General features: G+C 38.5%; 1 long non-coding RNA gene across 1 annotated transcript; it reads left to right on the plus strand.

Moving 5' to 3' along the window:
- Window positions 1-13641: 13641 nt before the first annotated feature.
- LOC132640973 (uncharacterized) lies at window positions 13642-16217 on the plus strand. The gene is made up of 2 exons (XR_009582516.1): window positions 13642-14602; window positions 14961-16217. It is a non-coding gene; the product is annotated as an uncharacterized LOC132640973 (long non-coding RNA).
- The last annotated feature ends 4555 nt before the right edge of the window (window positions 16218-20772 follow it).

Raw genomic sequence — 20772 nt, forward strand, 5'->3', positions numbered from 1 at the left:
TATATGTCGTGGTGTGCAACCCGATCCAAATATGTATATATGTTGCGGCGTGAACTTGATCCAAATATGTACATATGTTGCGGCATGCAACCCGATCCAAATATGTATATATATGTTGCGGCGTGCAACCCGATCCAAATATGTATATATGTTGCGGCGTGCAACCCGATCCAAAATATATAGGTTTGCATGAATGCATGTGTGAAACACTATCGAGATTCATAACAATCATATGAGTATCATTCAACAACAATAAGTTAAGAATATTATCCATAAGCTCATAAGCTCGTAAGTAACTGGCTATAGTTAATAACTTACAATCCTTATTAAGCAACTTACTATCTCCTTGTTCATGTTCTACTCACTCTATCATTAAGAAGGTTTATGATTACTGTATGAACTTATAACTATCTTTTAGAAATTTTAAGATCTGATTCTAAAGGTTATGTGACTTTTATTTCTATAAACCATGTGATGTATCTAGCTCGTTTGACTGCTCATATGAAAGCGTCAATCAATAAGTAATAAGCTTACGGGTTAATATTCTAACAACTGATAATCTCATCAAGGGACTTCCTATATTCATAACTTATACCCAACAGGGCAATATGGGTTCTGCTAATCAGTTTATCTGACCTTGTGTTCTCTTCCGTGACAACTTCTTAGACATTGGCTACTTGGCATCATTTATGTTAAGCGCCATTAATTTTTTAGAACGCTCTATAATCTCCTTCGATATACTTGTAGTCTATCAATGTCATCTTACTTAAGGAAAACTCTAATCCCACCATAAAAACTTAGAACTAGATTCTATGAGTAAAACGCTTGAACATAGTTGAGCATGGACATATAACATGTTACACCTCGAAAATTTCGGATTTGTTGCCTTGTGAATATGCTAGCGTGAGCTAAGGTGATTATGAAATCCTCACGAGATTAAGGGAAGTATTAGATAGCTTAAAGTGCGCACAATAAGATTTCAAAGTTGTATGAATATGTGAAATTAAGTTTGTTGAAGGAAGTGAAATGTAAGTCGTGTTCGGAAAGGTTTTCACTATAATTGAGCTAATATTTATTTGGTAATGTCTTGAGGGTCTGCTATAGGGCCTATTTTATGGTTAATGAAGTGTTATGTAAGTTCCAAGAAGGTTCCATGAGGATTGGAAGTAAAACGAATCAACGAGAGAAAGTTTCGGATAAATGTGAGTTAAACGACCACTTATACTGTCCGTATAACTGTATACGGTCTGTATAAGGGGGGTCTGTTTAACATGATCTTTACAGAAAGGGATGTTTCCATGGTGATGTTATACGGTCCACTTATATGGAACGTATAATATTATACGGACCGTATAAGTGGTCCATATAAGTCCACCGGCAGCTTTTTAATTTTTTGAATAAATAGATGACCCTTGCTCTTTTATTTCTTTTTCTCACATTTCCACAAGTCTTGAGAGTTCCAAACCCTTCTCCAAACATATTCCACTCCAACCCAAGAGAAAACAAAGATCAAGAGGCGAGAATCAAGGTACCCATGTGTTAGAAGTCTTGCTAGGGTTAGTAGGCTACAAGAAATTCTTGGGTATTGAAGCTAGGGTTTTCACATAAGCTGATAGCTGCTCCAAATCTCATTCCTATGAGATAAAAGGTTAGTTTTCATGCTTATTTCATGTTATTATGAATGCTTGGGTGTTGAACAACTTGGGTAGAAGAAGAAAGTAGAAAATGAGGACTAAATGTAACTTTCATGATGTTTTTTAGTAGTAACCTAACTTGAGTCATGATGCTTAGTATGATATAGGTATAATCTTGTTATGGAAGGTAGTAATAGTGATGAGGAAGAATTGTATGAAAATGAGCTAAGAATGGGTGTGAAGTTGTTAGTATAAGTTGAGCATGAGAATAAATTTTGAAGGCTCAATGGAATGTGATTACTTGATTAGGATATTGTGGGTGTTATTGTGGTTGTTGGTAGTTGTTTTTTAATATGGTGGAAGTTGATGAAATAGGGTAAATGCTGCCCAATTTTCATTAGATCATGAATTATTCTAGTTTGAATTTAAGAGTATCATTAAGGCTTAACCATGGTATGAATCCTTTTAAATGTAGATTGTTCAAGCTTCGACGGTGAACGTTAAGTAGTTAAGAAGACAAAGAGGTATGTAAGGCTAACCCTTCTTTCATTAAGGCATGCTTCCTTTGCTATATACCCTCTCATGATTTCCATAATGTCTTCCAAATTACTCTATCTCTAAGATTACCAAAGCTCATAATTCTCAATACTTTCACGATATTATTACCTCCCTTATATAGTAAATCCTCTAAAGATAAATGTAACGAAAACGATGATGGTAATAATGTTGATGATACTTATGGACTTTTATGTATACGTGTCTAAGTATGTATGACTATTATATGACACCGAGCTTATATGGTCGGTATGATACCTATCGCGCGCGCACCACCGCAGTTGGGTACGAATAACATTGAGCCTTGGTAGGGCCAGGTACGTATAACACTGAACCTTATTATGGTCGGGTATGTAAGACACCGAAACTCTATGATCGGGTACGATATTACTACAAGTATAAATGTATGAAATGGAAGATCCCCAATAGAAAAAGGGGTAAGTAAATACGATGAACAATGCTAGAGGTACAAGTGGCTTCATTATCTTATAACTTCTCTATCTCATGTCATTCATTATGCTTCTATTATGATGTTTATTATGCTTTACATACTCAGTACATTATTCGTACAGACGTCCTTTTGTTTGTGGACGCTGCGTCATGCCGGCAGGTGGACAGGGAGATCGACTTGACCCATAGACTGCTTGTTCAAAGACTGCATAGAGGAGCTCCATTTGATTCGGAGCTGCAGCTTTTGGGTACTATTCTTTTGTGCATATATATAGGCATGGCAGGGTCCTGTCCCGTCTATATGATGTTACATACTCTTCTTAGAGGCTCGTAGATAGTTGTGTATGGTTAGATGTCTTATAGCCTTGTCGGCTCATATTTAGGATATTATTTTGTTAGCCTCGTCGGCTTGTGTATATGGATATGGGCATAGTTGTTGATGATGATATGAATGTGTCGCTGCCCAATGAGATTAATATTATTGATGTATAGAAATCATGTGTTGGTCATGTGGCCCACCTAGATGTGAATTTGAATGTACGATAAGAGGTGCCCGGGTAGGTTAGAAGCTGGTGCTCTTCATGGCCCTCCGGTTGGGTCGTGACAAAAGTGGTATCAAAGCAGTTCTGTCCTAGGGTGTGTCTACGAGCCCTGTCCAGTAGAGTCTTATTTTTGGGTGTGCCACACTTATAAACAGGAGGTTGCGGGCATTTTAGGAATGAATGACTTTCTTTCTCCCTAAGATTGTGCGATAGAGCCATGATATAAGTATTTATCCTTCCTTAACCGTGTATTATGTATTTTAGAAATGCCTATAAAGAGGAAAGCTACGGCAGCCCAAAAGGGCAAGACAGTGGCAGAAAAGCGGGCCGAAAGAGTACCGCCAACGGTTGTAGAGGAGGGTGAGTCCCAGAACGCGGCTCAATCTTAGTCCTCTCGCTCATTGCCTATTTCTGAAGAGCACGAGGGAGCCTCATCCCCAGCTCCTCCACCAGATGCTTCGGGCCAAGATGTGAAAGAGTCCATTCATCTACTCACTCAGTTGGTTTGCGCTCAGACCCAGCGGCAAGGTACAGGTCAAGGTGATTGGGCTGTTAGTGCGAGGACCCGTGATTTTATTAGCTTGAACCCTCCGAAATTCTTCGGGTCAAAGCCGGACGAGGACCTTCAAAACTTTATTGATGGGATTTTGAGGACACTTCGGCTAATGCATGCTTCAGACATTCAATCGGTAGAGTTAGCGTCCTATAGATTGTGAGATGTTGCGGTTCATTGGTACATAGTTTGGATGGCTTCACAAGTAGTCAATGCACCTCCCCCAGTATGGACAAAATTTGTGGATGCCTTCCTCCGACATTACTTGCCTCCAAAGGTTCGGCGGGCTAGAGTCGATAAGTTCTTGAATCTTAAGCAAGGAAATATGAGTGCCTTAGAGTATAGTCTCCGCTTCAATTCTTTGGCTAGGTATGCTCCGGCCATGGTAGCGATATGGGTGACAGAGTACACCGATTTGTGAGAGGCCTAGGGCCACATTTGATAGATAAGTGTTTGACTGCGTCCCTTCAGGACAATATGGATATTTATCATATTCAAGCCCATGCCCAGAATTTAGAGGAAAGTCAACAACAGCAAAGAAGTGAGCGTGAGTATGACAGAGGGTATAGCAAGAGGGCTAGATCTTCGGGTCCGACGAGTGAGTTTAGAGGAGGGCAAAGATAGTAGTTTTCTAGGCAGTCAGGCCATTCTATGACTAGTGCGCCTCCACAGTTTACAGGCCGGAGATTTGATAGATCTATTTACTCCGGGCCGAGTCAGAGTTTCGAGATTTTCGATTCTCAATTCAGAGGCGATTCGGGTCAGGCAAGGCTACCTGTGCCACGATGTTCCCAGTGCAAAAATTTACATTAGGGCCAGTTTCGATTAGGCTTAGAGGTTGGCTAGGCCATATCATGCGTGATTGCCCCTCGATTGGTGGTAGGGTTAGGGTCCAACCTTCAGGATCGGCAGTCGGGTCTTCATCATCTATACGCCCTATGGGGCCAGGTTCACAAACGCCAGTCAGCCATGGTAGAGGTAGTGGGAGAGCTCCCAGTTCTAGTGGTCCTCAGCACCGTATTTATGCTTTGGCTAGACGGCCGGATCTTGAGTCTTCCCCTGATGTCGTCACAGGTATATTGTCGGTACTTTCTCATGATGTATATGCATTGATAGATCCAGGCTCCACACTGTCATATGTTACTCTATATATTGCGGGTCGATTTGGGGTCAAACCGGAGTCAATCAAACCTTTCGAGGTATCAACACCCGTTGGTGAAGCGGTAATAGCTAGTCGAGTATATAGAAACTGTGTAGTTGTGATTTGTGACCATCGTACTACGGTTGATTTACATGAGTTAAAAATTGATATGATCCTAAAGGGCATGATTGATGCTAATGGCTCAAGGACATGGAAGAGGATGTTGGAGACACTTGTCGACCCACATAAGAGAGCAAATGATATTTGAAAGATAGCTTGGCATTGGAAGAGGTGCAAAGTGGCTAGATGCACAAAATTGCTAAAAGTGCAACTATGGGGCTAAGATTGCAATTGGAGGTCATACTTGCAAGTTATGAGGTTAGAATGGCAATTGGAGGTCATATTGCAAGTTATGAGACTTTGGATGCAATTGAAGACCCATGTGGGTATTTTTGCAAAAGAGCCACTTTAGGGCCTTTTGATATAATAGGCATTAGTATAAATAGTTGTTTTCATCCATTTGGAAGACTTAGCTTGCACAGTTTGTTTGGTTATTGTTCAAGTGTGATTTCCAAGTTGTGAATTGAATTGCTTATCCATTGAATTCATCTAGATTGCTGATTTGTGGACTCAAATTTAGTATCTTCTTTGAATTCAAAATACTTAGGTTCTTTGGTTGAAATTCAATTAGGAGGGTTTAGGTTTCATCAACCTAAGTTTGCCTATAGATTTCATTACCGATTGGGTCTAGTATCAATCCTTCTATCTTCTCATCCCCAATTTCCCATATCCCTTTTATTTCCTTTTGTTTTTTATTTAATTCTTAGAGTTTCCCTAGGTCGTTTGCTATCAAAAATAGTGGACTTTGATGTAATCATGGGCATGGATTGGTTGGCTTCTTGCTATGCCAATGTTGATTGTAGAACGAAAATGGTTCCCTTTCAGTTTTCGGGAGAACCAGTTTTATAATGGAAAAGAAATACAGCGTCCCCAGGAGGTAGGTTTATTTCCTATCTCAAGGCGAGGAAAATGATTGCTAAAGGTTGTATTTACCATCTAGTTCGGGTTCAAGATGTAGAAGCTGAATCGCCAACTATTCAGTCTGTCCTCGTGGTGAATGAGTTTCCGGATGTATTCCCGGAAGAGCTTCCAGGCCTCCCTCCTGAACGGGAGAATGATTTTGCTATTGATGTGCTACCGGATACAAATCCCATATCCATTCCTCCTTACAGGATGGCTCCCGCGGAGTTAAAGGAGTTGAAGGAGCAATTGAACGACTTGCTTAAGAAAGGTTTTATTAGGCCTAGTTCTTCCCCGTGTGGAGCACCCGTGTTGTTTGTGCGAAAGAAAGACAGCCCCTTGCGAATGTGCATTGACTATCGGCAGCTGAATAAGGTGACAATCAAGAATAAATATCCGCTTCCAAGGATTGATGATTTATTTGACCAATTACAAGGCACCAAATGGTTTTCAAAGATAGATTTGAGATCCGGGTATCATCACGTGCGAGTTAGGGAGAAAGATATTCCTAAGACAACCTTCAGAACCAGATACGGCCATTTTGAGTTCCAGGTAATGTCGTTCGGACTAACTAATGCACCAGCAGTATTTATGGATTTGATGAACAATGTGTTCAGGCCTTTCCTAGATTTGTTCATGATCGTGTTCATTGACGATATCCTGGTATATTTTTTATCCGAAGCAGAACATGCGGATCATCTGCGTACCGTACTTAAGGTTCTCCAGACTCGAGAGTTATTTGCAAAATTTTCTAAGTGTGAATTTTGGTTGAATTCGGTGACCTTTTTGGGGCATATTATTTCAGTCGATGGCATTCGGGTAGATACCCAAAAGATTGAGGCCGTGAAGACTTGGCCAAGGCCCACAACCCCTACGGAAGTTCGCAGTTTTCTGGCTTAGCGGGTTATTATAGAAGATTTGTAGAAGGCTTTTCTTCTATTTCTGCACCACTCGCGAAGCTGACCCAGAAATCAGCTAAGTTTCAATGGACATCTTTGTGAACGTAGTTTCCAAGAGCTAAAGGATAGATTAACTTCTACCCCAATCCTAACACTTCCAAAGGGATCGGAAGGTTATGTTGTCTATTGTGATGCTTCAGACGTTGGGTTAGGTTGTGTGTTAATGCAACATGGTAAGATGATTGCGCATGCTTCAAGACAATTGCGGAAACAAGAGAAAAATTATCCAACCCATGATCTTGAATTGGCTGCAGTAATTCAGGCATTGACGATGTGGAGACATTATTTGTATGGCGTCCATGTTGACATTTATACAGATCATAAAAGCCTCCAGTGTATTTTCAAGCAGAAGGAATTGAATTTACGGCAATGGCGATGGTTGGAGTTGTTAAAAGATTACGATGCTAACATCCTATATCATCCCGAGAAGGCGAACGTTGTGGCTGATGCTCTTAGCCGTAGATCCATGGGAAGTTTATGCGACGTTCATCCAGAGAAAAGAGAGATAGCTCGTGACCTCCAGTAGTTAGCTAGCCTAGGAGTTCGAGTAGTAGACTCAGGCAGTGTGGGAGCTATCATTCAAAATTCAGCGGTCTCGTTGCTAGTAGTTAAAGTGAAAGAGCGTCAATACGAAGATCCCATGCTAGTTCATTACAGAAATACTCTCCCTCAGAAGGAGAAGTCATCGTTTAAGATTTCTAGAGATGGAGCCCTCCGATGCCGAGGCAGGTTATGTGTTCCTGATGTTGCAAGATTACACCACCAAATATTGAGAGAAGCCCATTGTTCCCATTATTCCGTTCACCCCGGAGCAATGAAAATGTATCATGATCTTAAGTCTATATATTAGTGGAATGGAATGAAGAAGGACATAGCGGAATTCATGGCCCAATGTTCTAATTGTCAGCAAGTGAAAATTGAGCATCAAAAGCCTGGTGGATTGTTGCAAGCTATAGAAATTCTAACTTGGAAATGGGAAGTAATTAACATGGACTTCATTACAGGCTTACCCCGTTCCCGACGTAAGTATGATTCTATATGGGTGATTGTGTATAGACTCACGAAGTCAACTCATTTCTTACCGGTCAGAACTACATATGTAGCAGAAGATTATGCAAAGCTTTATGTTAAAAAGATAGTGCGACTTCACGGTGTTCCAATATCTATTATCTCCGATAGAGGGACTCAATTTACAGTCAATTTCTGGAAAACTTTCCAAGAATGTTTGGGGACTCAGGTGAGCCTTAGCACAGCGTTTCACCCGCAGACTGATGGACAAGTTGAACGTACCATTCAGACCCTTGAGGATATGTTATGGGCATGTATATTGGATTTTGGAGGTAGTTGGGATGATCATTTACCGCTTATTGAGTTTGCTTACAACAACAGTTATCATTCTAGCATCCAGATGGCCCCGTATGAGGCTTTATATGGGCAAAAGTGTAGATCTCCAATTGGGTGGTTCGAAGTAGGAGAGACCAAATTGATAGGGCCAGACTTGGTCCAGCAAGCTATAGAGAAATTCAAGCTTATACAGAATCGATTATTAACAGCTCAAATCGTCAGAAATCCTATGCAGATAATCGTCGAAGGGACTTAGAGTTCCAAGTGAAAGATTGGATATTCTTGAAGGTGTCGCCAATGAAGGGCGTTATGAGATTTGACAAAAAGGGAAAGAATAGTCCCCGGTACATTGGACCTTATGAGATTGTACGCAAGGTAGGCCAAGTGGCTTGCAAATTAGATCTACCTCCTGATTTGGAGTCAGTTCACCCAGTTTTCCATGTATCGATGTTTCGTAAGTGCATTGGAGATCCTTCTAGAGTTGTACCGGTAGATGATGTCCAAGTCACTGAGCAATTATCCTACGAAGAAGTTCCCATTGCCATCTTAGATAGGCAAGTACGGAGACTCAGAACCAAAGATGTAGCTTCAGTTAACATTTTATGGAGGAATAATAATAGAGAGGAAATGACTTGGGAAGCATAAGAAGACATGAGGTTCAGGTACCCACATTTGTTTCCACCTCCAGAGGAGACTCAGGCAGAGACGCCATTGTCCTCAGGTATGTAATACTTTCATTGATGTTTCCCTGGTCGTGTGTGGCTATGGTTATTGATGTTGTTGTTATAGCCCTGTGAGGCAGTATATTTTGGGTTGCTGTTGCAGGATGGTTGAGCCATATTATAGGGGAAACTCTAGCGAAATTTTTATAGAATCCCCAAGAACCTAATATTCGAGGACGAATGTTCCTAACGGGGGAAGAATGTTACATCTCGGAAATTCCGGATTTCTTGCTTTGTGAATAAGCTAACGTGAGCTAAGGTGATTATGAAATCCTCACGAGATTAAGGGAAGTATTAGATAGCTTAAAATGCACACCATAATATTTCAAAGTTGTATGAATATGTGAAATTTAGTTTGTTGAAGGAAGTGAAATGTAAGTCGTGGTCGGAAAGTTTTCGCTATAATTGAGCCAATATTTATTTAGTAATGTCTTAAGGGGATGATATAGGGCCTATTTTATGGTTAATGAAGTGTTATGTAAGTGCCAAGAAGGTTCCACGAGGATTGGAAGTCAGACGAATCAACGAGAGAAAGTTTCGGATAATTGTGAGTTATACGACCACTTATATGGTCCGTATAACTTTATACGGTCTGTATAAGGGGGTCCATATAACATGATCTTTACAGAAAGGGATGTTTCCATGGTGGTGTTATACGGACCACTTATACGGTCCGTATAATATTATACGGTCCGTATAAGTGGACCGTATAAGTCCGTAGGGCAGCTTTTTAATTTCTTGTATAAATAGATGACCCTTGCTCTTTTATTTCATTTTCTCACATTTCTACAAGTCTTGAGAGCTCCTTCTCCAAACATATTCCACTCCAACCCAAGAGAAAACAAAGATCAAGAGGCGAGAATCAAGGTACCCATGTGTTAGAAGTCTTGCTAGGGTTAGTAGGCAACAAAAAAATTCTTGGGTATTAAAGTTAGGGTTTTCACATAAGTTGATAGCTGCTCCAAAGATCATTCTTATGAGATAAAAGGTTAGTTTTCATGCTTATTTCATGTTACCAAGTTTTCATGCTTATTTCATGTTATCATGAATGCTTGGGTGTTGAAAAACTTGGGTAGAAGAAGAAAGCAGAAAATGAGGGCTAAATGTTACTTTTATGATGTGTTTGAGTAATAAGCTAACTTGAGTCATGATTCTTAGTATCATATGGGTATAATCTTGTTATGGAAGGTAGTAATAGTGATGAGGAAGCATTGTATGAAAATGTGCTAAGAATGGGTGTGAAGTTGTTAGTATAAGTTGAGCATGAGAATGAATTTTGAAGGCTCAATGAAATGTGATTACTTGATTATGATATTGTGGGTGTTATTGTGGGTGTTATTGTGGTTGTTGGGAGTTGTTTTGTAATATGGTGGAAGTTGACGAAATAGGAGAAATGTTGCCCAATTTTTATTAGATCATGAATTATTCTAGTTTGAATTTTTAAGAGTATCATTAAGGCTTAACCATGGTATGAACCCTTCTAAATGTAGATTGTTCAAGCTTCGACGGTGAACGTTAAGTAGTTAAGAAGACACAGAGGTATGTAAGGCTAACCCTTCTTTCATTAAGGCATGATTCCTTTGCTATATACCCTCTCATGAGTTCCATAATGTCTTCCAAATAACTCTATCTCTAAGATTACCAAAGCTCATGATTCTCGATACTTTCACGATACTATTACCTCCCTTATATGATAGTTGATCCTCTAAGGATAGATGTAACGAAAACGGTGATGGTAATGATGCTAATGATACTTATGGAATTTTATGTATGCATGTCTAAGTATGTATGACTATTATGTGACACCGAGCTTATATGGCCGGGTTTGATACCTATCGCGCGCACACTACAGCAGTTGGGTACGGATAACACTGAGCCTTGGTAAGGCCTGGTACGTATAACAACGAACCTTATTATGGTCGGGTATGTAGGACACCAAATCTCTATTATTGGGTACGATATTACTACAAGTATAAATGTATGAAATGGAAGATCCCCAATAGAAAAAGGGGTAAGTAAATACGATGAACAACGGTAGAGGTACAAGTGGCTTCATTATCTTATAACTTCTCTATCTCATCTCATTCATTATGCTTCTATTATGATGTTGATTATGATTTACATACTCAGTACATTATTCGTACTGACGTCCTTTTATTTGTGGACGTTGCGTCATGCCCGCAGGTGGACGGGGAGATAGACTTAACCCATAGACTGCTTGTTCGGAGACTGCATAGAGGAGCTCCATTTGGTTCGGAGCTACAGCTTTTGGGTACTATTCTTTTTTATATATATGGGCATGGCGGGGTCCTGTCCCGTCTATATGATGTTACATACTCTTCTTAGAGGCTCGTAGACAGTTGTGTATGGTTAGATGTCTTATAGCCTTGCCGACTCATATTTTGTTAGCCTCGTCGGCTTGTGTATATGGATATGGGCATAGTTGTTGATGATGATATGAATGTGTCGCTGCCCATTGAGATTAGTATTATTGATGTATAGAAATCATGCGTAGGCCATGTGGCCCACCTAGATGTGAATGTGAATGTACGATAAGAGGTGCCCGGGTGGGTTAGCACCGGGTGCCCGTCATGGCCTTCCGGTTGGGTCGTGACATAACATTTCTTAAAAAGACTCATAAGGCTTGTAACATGGAGTTAAAACGCTTATAAACTATAGGCTTCATGAGTCATGTAGGAAATAATAAATACACGTCGTGCCATAACGGCGAGTCAAGGAATAGCCTTAGTAAATTGATTTAACCTTCGAATGACTACAGTGAGTCAATCCCTCCGATAAACGTTTAACCTGTTTAAGACAGCTAATATCAACATAACCAATAGCCCAAAAACATACTACAACTATACCAACACTATCGTCAAGCAATCAAAGAGCGACGAGCTCCCGAAGCTATATACAGTGGTTTACTCCACACCCGACCTCCTTTTAACAATAAACGATGCTCTATACGAGCTACCAACCCCCACCGATCTCCATACCATAAGAAAAAAATCCATAACCTACTTATATAGGATTAATATAACTTGAACTCACGGCTTCCGATCATCGTCCCGTGAGTTCTTAACAAATATATACCTTGGATGCTCGTATGAGCTCGTAGAAGGTGTAGACGACGAATCAAACTTGGGTTGCCTTCTTAAAGCTTTATTATCCAAACGAAATCTATATAGAAAGTTGCTACACTTCTAGACTTGCTAAACAAAGAAAGGGCAAAGGAATTTCTTCATTGTATCCTCTATATTTGTTTTCCGTGATGAACATTTATATATATATATATATATATATATATATATATATATATAAAGAGTACAAATTTTTGTATCATTAATTCTCAAAACAGTAAAAAGATAACCTTCTTCTCTTATGAGAAAATAATTTATATCTTTATAATAAAGAAAATATCATTCATAAACTTCCTCATATCATGTGTATAATTTAAAGCATATCCGAAAGTAGTGCTATTAATAACTATATAAAATCATATTTATCAAACTTTTTACAAAAATGTTTCACTTAAAAGAAAATACCATATCAAAATATATTTAACGATATCAAGGTTGTCAAACTTACGGGGTCTTACAATAACACTGTCATAAACCATTTATATCTCATGAATAACCTTAATCCCTTCAAACTCAAACGAATTTACTACGACGCATCCTAACGCCAAGGTATGAGGTGTTACAATATGATATGCCTTGATATGATATGATATGATATGGTTCTTGCTCTCCGAGGGGAAATGTCGGATGTAAGAGAGAGGTATATGGACCTCGTGAGTCCCCCATAAGTCTTGACTAGACGGAATGACCGCTATTATGTGTATATCGGGATGTGTTATTGGCCAGTGCATTTCTTTGCATTCATACATTTGCCATGCCATATTTGGAACATGTATGCTTATCTATTGATGCTTCTTGAAATATGATTTCCCCTTGTATATTTTTGAGATATAACTGCCTAGTCTTATAAGTGTTGTGTGTTTGATCTTTATATGCTTTATGTGTGTATCCTTCGTTGTCGGCCTATGATACCTACGGAATACTAGTGATTATACTCATACTACTCTTGCTTTTCCTTCATTAAAGGGAAGTTATGTATCTTCATAGTAGTTTATGTATCTTCATAGTAGTGCACTGTACGATGTAACACTTCCACAAAACTCCTAATTTTTCTCTTACATAATTATGTATAGTTCCAGCTTTCTGAACATTAGGAAAAATAAACTCCATCAAAGTACGACAAATTAAAATTGCAATTTAAAGAGTCCTATATTTAAGAAAATAATTTCCAAAAGTAAATCAAATATATTTTTAAGCTTATTCTATTTCAACTTGGGAAATTACCAACACTTAATATAACTCCATTCTTTTCCAATTTTTAATTAATGTTATATTTTAAAATGAGAAAATATAGAAGCAATATTTTAAAGGGTGCATTACTATGAATTTGGCTCAAAATAAATCAATTTGTATTCAGATAAGAGGAATATAGTTCCGCATCAACACTGGTTGATATAGTATTCTTCAATTGAAATATTTTTTGAGTCTAAATGTGGACAAGTGGCACAATTTTATCTATATATTTTTAAAATGTCTAATTTATAACCTTTTTAAAAAAAAATCAAATTAAAACTACGAATTTATATACAATTAAAAAGAATTTTTTTTTTTTTAGCTTAAACGAGTTTCCACATTTTCGTATGAGACAGAGATAAAAAGGGACGTGCAACGTGCTCCTAATCTATTCCTTCAGTTTCTCCACAATGTGTAGAAGCTTTTCATCAGTTCCAAAATTGTCTTCCTAAAAATTCTTTTACCTTAATCCCAATAAATTAACCACCAAGTGATAGCGAGAGAGAAGCGGAGTAGGCAACAAACGGAGGCAAGTATTCTTCATAAGTAGTGTTGATAGATAACATATGGAGGCAAGTATTCATCATACATAATATAGGACTCTCCAGAGTTACAATAATTCTATCTTTTTTAGTGCAACAAGTTAGTTTTTTTTTTTTTGTTCAAAATACAACTTTTATGGGTTATTTTCATAATTATTGCTAATGGGTTGACTGTTTGCGTTGTTTTTAAAGGAATTTTGAAGGTTCGGAGTTTATTTTTTGGGCAATTTAGCTTCTGGGTTTCTCCGTTTCTAGTTCAACAACTTAGTTTTCTTTTTATACAGTTTTTGCAATATTCAATTTATAAGAGGTATTCTCTGCAATTTACCTTTTGATGTATCCCACATTTATGATAAAATTGAGATATTACTTCGTAGGATACCATATGCGGAAGTATCGAATTTACTCAATAATTTATGACATAGCATTTCGAAGAAGCACATTATTAGTCATATATTCAAATTTGTAATGTGAGTCATTGTTGAGTTGTTAGATGGCCATTGAAAGTTTTGTGCCGGATAGCTCTTAAACACATAAACGAAGTGACATCTCAAACCAAGTCAATTGCTACCCCATTAATAATATGACCTATATCACAAGGACAGCCTGCCAGTAACATGTCTCTGACTCAGTCATGTCAAATACAAATGCATGCTAGGGGAAAGCACATAACAACACAGGCAACAAAGACATGTCAAACTCTCCATATCAAAATGCCTTGGGTGCTGGAAGAGTTGTGTTGCATAGCGATTGATCATAGACAGGTTAGTTACTCACGTCCAGGAGTTTGGTAGCAAAGACTTGCTAAACTACATTGCTCAATGGTATGTTTTGTTGGCCTAATATTAGTACTTTAAGCTGCTAAATAGGTTAAGACATGGTGAGATTTAATTGTCTTCTCACCTTTGGTCGATTGATGTGTGCAATAGTTTAATCAGTTAATATAAAGCCCTTTGACATATCACTTCTCAAAAAGTTTTAGGAAAATAATGGTGAGAGTCGCTTATCTTAGACTTAATCTGTGCATATTATCACTTCTCTGTGACTATAGATGTTTATCATTTTGGTACATAACTGATTATCCTTTCATCTTTTGGGATCAATATGCTCAATTGTGCACAGTAAACAATGGATTCCCTTAATTGAAAAGATAGTAGCCAGAATTACATCTTGGACTGCAAAGAAGTTGTCTCATGCTGGAAGGGCCCAACTGGTAAAATCAGTGTTGTTTGGATTACAAGCTTATTGGGCTCAGTTGTTTGTTATCCCATCCAAGGTGCTCAAGGCCATTGAAGCTTATTGTAGATCTTATGTATGGTCTGGTGCAAACACTATTACTAAAAAAGCCTTGGTGGCATGGGACAGGGTATGCCTTCCTAAAACAGCAGGGGGGTAAACTTGATCAATCTTTATCTATGGAATAAAGCTGCCTTGATTAAAACCTACTGGGACTTGGAAAACCAACAAGACAAGTTGTGGATAAAGTGGATACATGCCTATTACATCAAAGGTCAGAATTTTTACAATGCTCCAGCACCTAAACAAGCTTCATGGATGGTGAGGAAACTATTGGAAATGAGAGGTACCTTGCAGCAGCTTCAGTTGAATCTTGTGTCTCCTTAAAGCTTCATCAGACAGATCTATTTGCAGTTACTAGGGGACAGACCAAGAATAGCATGGAAGTGTTTGGTTTTTCAAAATTCAGCCAGACCTAAAGCTCAGTTCACCCTATGGTTGCAGATACAGGACAGACTTCTCACTGCAAACAGGTTGTGTAAGTGGGAATGGATGTCAACCAGATTTGTTCATTGTGTAATGGCCATCAAGAGTCCAGAGATCATTTGTTTATTCAGTGTCCCTATTCTCTGCAAGTAGGGCATAAGCTCATAGCTTGGATGAAACAGACTCAATTTGTAGTCTCAACGTGCCAACAACGTGTGGAATGGGTTATCACTAAGTCTACTGGCAGAAGTCAAGCAGCTCAGCTGTTCAAGTTGGCATATTTAGAAGTTGTGTATGCTTTATAGATTGAAAGGAATCAAAGGGTATTTGAATCAAGGAGAAAGGAGTGGCAGCAGATTGCTAGAGACATTGTGTATTTCTGTAATGTGAGAGCACCAGTGGGTATTAGAACTTATGTGGCTCAGCTCATGTTCTGAAAATTGTATCTAGTTTCCAGCTAGCTTTGTTAGTTTTGTAGTCTTTAATTACTTATAGAAAATAGCCAATTGTGATGATTGGGCTATAGTTTTGTAATGTTCACTTTGGTGATTAATACAATATGTTTAGTTACCAAAAAAAAAGAATAAATTTTTGTGATGTTACACAACATTATACGATTTTGTTTATTGCCATATCATAGTATCTTTTTACTGCTTATACTTATTGATTGAACTGTAACTGTCTTCTTTGGGCATTAATGTGCTAACTAATCTATTTGTTTATGGGCATTAATGTGCTAACTAATCTATTTGTATAAACACCATTTTTGCGTGTGGCACCATTGCAACCATACATGAATTCTTTGAACATAAAACAAGGTTGAACAAAATGGTTTTGGGTGCTATTTACATTACAGTAAAAGCTTGACTAAAAAAAGCCCACCTCTTTAAGCTTTATTAAAAAAAAAAAAAAAAATGCTTGACAAGAAAAGTTTACATTTAACAGTTAAGGATTAAGAAAAAAATTTCTTAATTAATTGAGCTAACAAGTAATTATCTGGAAACATGCGCCAAAAGTAAAATATTGCTTCCTCTATCCTAATTTATGTGACACTTTTCGTTTTTCGAGAGTCAATTTGACTAATCTTTAAAGCTAAATTCGATATAGATCAACTCAATATTTTTACATCAAAATTTTAGATATTCGAAAAGTATACAAAAGGTATCATATGTTGCAATTCTTCCCATATCAATATTGATGCAGGCTGTGCATCCACCAAGCACAATATATGAGGGATTTGGTTGAGTACTAGTTCCCTTATGCAACACAGTAAGTACATAAGGCAAGATATTACTGTGGAAACCTCCTTGCTCAAGGGATTAAAAACTACCACCTACCCCAGTAGGATTTCAACTCCACTACACCGAGCAACTTCAGGTTACAACTCTATTGTAAGCTACGAACTAACTCCCATAATCCCTCAACCCTTACAATAACGCTTATGTAACCTAGGAATTAACTCCCATAGTCCCTCAACCCTTGCAATACTCCGATTGCAAGCAACTCCACTTAGCTAAGGACACTAATACACTTAGACTAATCATAGCCTAATGTACCACTCAACAGCTTAAGGAAACACACTTCCAACAAGCACCATTTGAGACTTTTGATCTACCTACAAACAGCTTCCTTTAAAGAGAAGAGTAGGTTTACAATTTTAAGCACAAACGAACAAAGACTTACAACAATATAAAGAACTTAGACTAAATCTTGTGTCTGGATCAGGTTCTTCAACTTGTTAGTGACTTTGTTCTTAAGAGATCTTAAGAACTTGTGTCGGCAGCTTTGCACGATTTAGATTAGGTTTTCAAGTCTACTCAATATGTTGTCATCATGTTGTATATATAGTGGAAGCATGTGGGATTAATAGCGACCACTCATACACTTTGACCTAAAGCATAGGCCAACTCACAACTGTACTTGTGTGCAGCAAGTAGCTCGGCTTTACAGCTGTCTCTACTGACGGTGCAAGGTCCACAGAGAACAAATCACAAACCAGGTCTCTCATCAGTTCTCTATCAGTTTGACAATCATCAAAACAAAAGGCACTTGAACTTATCAATTTCCCCCTTTTTGATGATGACAAACTAATAGACTATGTCCCCCCTGAGAATCAGCTTCCCACTTGTTCCCCCTGCGAAGCAGACCATCATTGTTAAGGCACCTGCAATATGTTAGCAACATATGCAACATATTCCTCTGTGGCACATTCCTCTGTAAACTGGAGATCCTTTCAATTTTCGTACAACATATCTTCCCTCTTATTCAGCAGCACTCAGCCCCCTTAATCACATGGCAATTTTAGTACAGCATATCTTCCCCATTTTGGTATTATAAATAAGAAGCCCAGGCGCATTATCTCAGTGCCAAAATGACAACACATTACGAGCAAGAGATAAAACAAGCAGAGGATTAGCTATTGCCTTTAATCAGAGAAAATGCAGAGCGAGCCATTATTAATAACAGCTTAAAGCAACATACATAGAAGTTTTCCAGATACAACATATGATAATTAAAACACTAAAGAGAGCAGTGTTAATAAGGAAGATCAGAAAAGGAAACTTTAAAGCTATTGAGACAGCAGGAGAAAGATGTAAGCATGAAGATTTGAAGGTCATGGAATTATTAGGGCTAAGAGGCAGAGGCAAAGGCCTTGATAAGATTGTCCAAACGTAAGCTGGCTGCTCGCTGATCGCTGACTAGCTGATATTTGATCTCATCAATCTGCTGTTTCAACTGTTCATTTTCAGCCTTCAGCCTTGTGTTTGCAGCTTCTTGTTCAGCGCAGGGATTAGGTTCCTCAAGCAACTGAGTCTTCAAGAGAACATTTTCAGCTCGTACCCTTGCAATTTCAGCAATTGCTTTTTCTTGAGCATCAATTAGACTTAAAATTGTCAAAGTAGGTCTAACCCCACCCCTCTTGGGTATACACTCACACACAATCCTCCAATGTGATTATTATGACCATCTACTTCTAGGTTCCCTTTGTAGCCTTGCCAGCAGTCACTCTAAAGTGTTCAAAGATCTTTTAAGAAGAAACCATAAAGAAGACCATGTCTACCCTTGTTGGTATGTACGAATCATGTGCTAGATCGTTAGAGACGGAAAGCTAACGGATTGATAATTTGCTAGAGCTTCAAAGAGATACAGGTCGGCAATGAAAGCTTTGCTTCTCCCCTTAGTTCTTGGCAGCAACACTTTGTTAACAAGCTCGAAAAGAAGCTAATGTTCAGGCTTGAGTAGTTTTTTGAAGAGCCATTCTCCAGTGGTTGTTCCTTCGAGCTTAACAATGAAGTCCTTGAAACCTTGAGTGGTTTTTCCCTACATAGACTTCTTTCCGTTGGAGGTACATCGAGGATATTGCTCAACCTTGCTTTATCCAATTCAATCTCAGATCCATTCACATAAGATATTAAGGTGGTGTAGTCATCAGAATAGCAGAGGTTCGCATAAAATTCCCTTACTTCTCTGCTAAACACTTTGGGTCCCGGAGCAACAAAAATATGACTCCACTGTTGGAACTCGATGATCTCTACTAATTCATTCATTCCATTGCACTCAGTGATATTTTCATCAAACACTCTCCCAAGTAGCACTTTTGCTTCCTCAGATTCTCTTGCCTCTGCAGTTCAAATTCTCTGAGCCTTCGTCTTTTTGCAGAGTAATCAACTAATCCTTTTGAACAGACTTTTCTTTTTCTAGAAGATGAGGATCTCCCGTTTTCTTTGGATTGTGCATCCTTCTCCCTTTCATCCTCCTCAACTGCCGTGATTTCGTTTTCCTCAGATGCTTTCTTTTTTTCATTTCTTCTTTCCTTGGAATTTCTTTTCTCTTGAGTAGGATTTTTCTCTTTCTCTCTCTCGACTTCAGAAACCACGATATTCTCCAATAGATCAATTTCCTCCTCAATGAGCCTTTTTCTCAGCAGCCTTGTTCTTTTTTTCCCTCTAGTCTTCTTTGACTTCTCCTGAGTAGAGGGACCAAATTCCTCTGTGGGTTTCCCTCTTGACAATTTTTCTTTCTGACTTCCACCGTTGCCTTTTTCCACCAGTGGAAAATCATCACAACACATCCCACTCTATACTCCCTTCTCCACAATATCAGATATGGTTTCACCCTATTTGAAGGAACTAACTTCTAAGATTGTGGAGGATTTCTCTGCCATTTCATGTGTCTTTAAGTTTTCCTCAGAGATTTCATTTCCATCAGCAGAGATATGTTCCTTTGCACTGACTTGATCCTCCGTGTCCTCAACCTTTTCTTCATTTTCTTCGAAGTCCTCGATGTATTGAAGAGCTCCTACGATAATCTCAGTAGGTTTGGAAGGAAAAAATTTTAGAAGAGGATACAAATTTTTTTGGGAATCTGACTCTTGCGAGTCCTGGATGAGTCCGGAATTTTGGGTTTCGATGGAGTGATAGAAGGATCTTGATTCGATGAAATAGGGATTTTTTGGGGAGAGGATTGAGGTTTTGGGTCTGATGGGATTGAGCTTTGAGAGGGTGAAAGAGCAATCTTTTATTTCAGGCATGGTCAAAAATTCATTTTGAGACATGATTAAATCGAGAAAGAAGGAGGTGGAAGCCCAGAGTTCTTCACTAAGAGTTCTAAAGAGAGGATAGTCTGAGAGTGCAAGAGAGAAAGAGGATAGGAGCCTTTTAGTTAAGGGAAGTCAACGACGAACCAATTATGATTGGCTAGGAGAACTTTTCTTTTTCAACTGGGTTAGTTCAGATAGATGAGGCGTTTTGGATCAACAGGGTTGATATAAGGAAAAAGTTTAATGACATGGCACCCTTTATTAATTTAAAGATATATCAGTACTGAAGAACTACTAACCGGAGTCTAGGGAAACAGGTTCTTTGAAAAACGAGAATCGAGCATAAACTCTAAGACAAGCAAAGTCTTCAATACTTCAATCATTCTAATATTGCCCTGTGTGTATACCTTTACTCTTGTCATTGCCAATCATGTAGAGGAACCTTTGGAGGGAGCAGAACAAGTTTCTCATATATGGGAGAGTGTAGAGCCAGTTTTGCCACGATCCAAAAGACGCACTCTCATTTTGGTAGGTTTTGAGTGAGAACAAAAACCTAATTTATTTTTGTTCGGAGCATTCTAATATTTAAGACACACTGAGAGTATCCCTTTTGGCTGCCTGCTCTCACTCAAGCCTTTCGGTATAATTATTTTCCATACTTAGGAACCCAAG

This window comes from Lycium barbarum, chromosome 5 (genome assembly GCF_019175385.1).
Source record: "Lycium barbarum isolate Lr01 chromosome 5, ASM1917538v2, whole genome shotgun sequence".
Lineage (NCBI taxonomy): Eukaryota > Viridiplantae > Streptophyta > Magnoliopsida > Solanales > Solanaceae > Lycium > Lycium barbarum.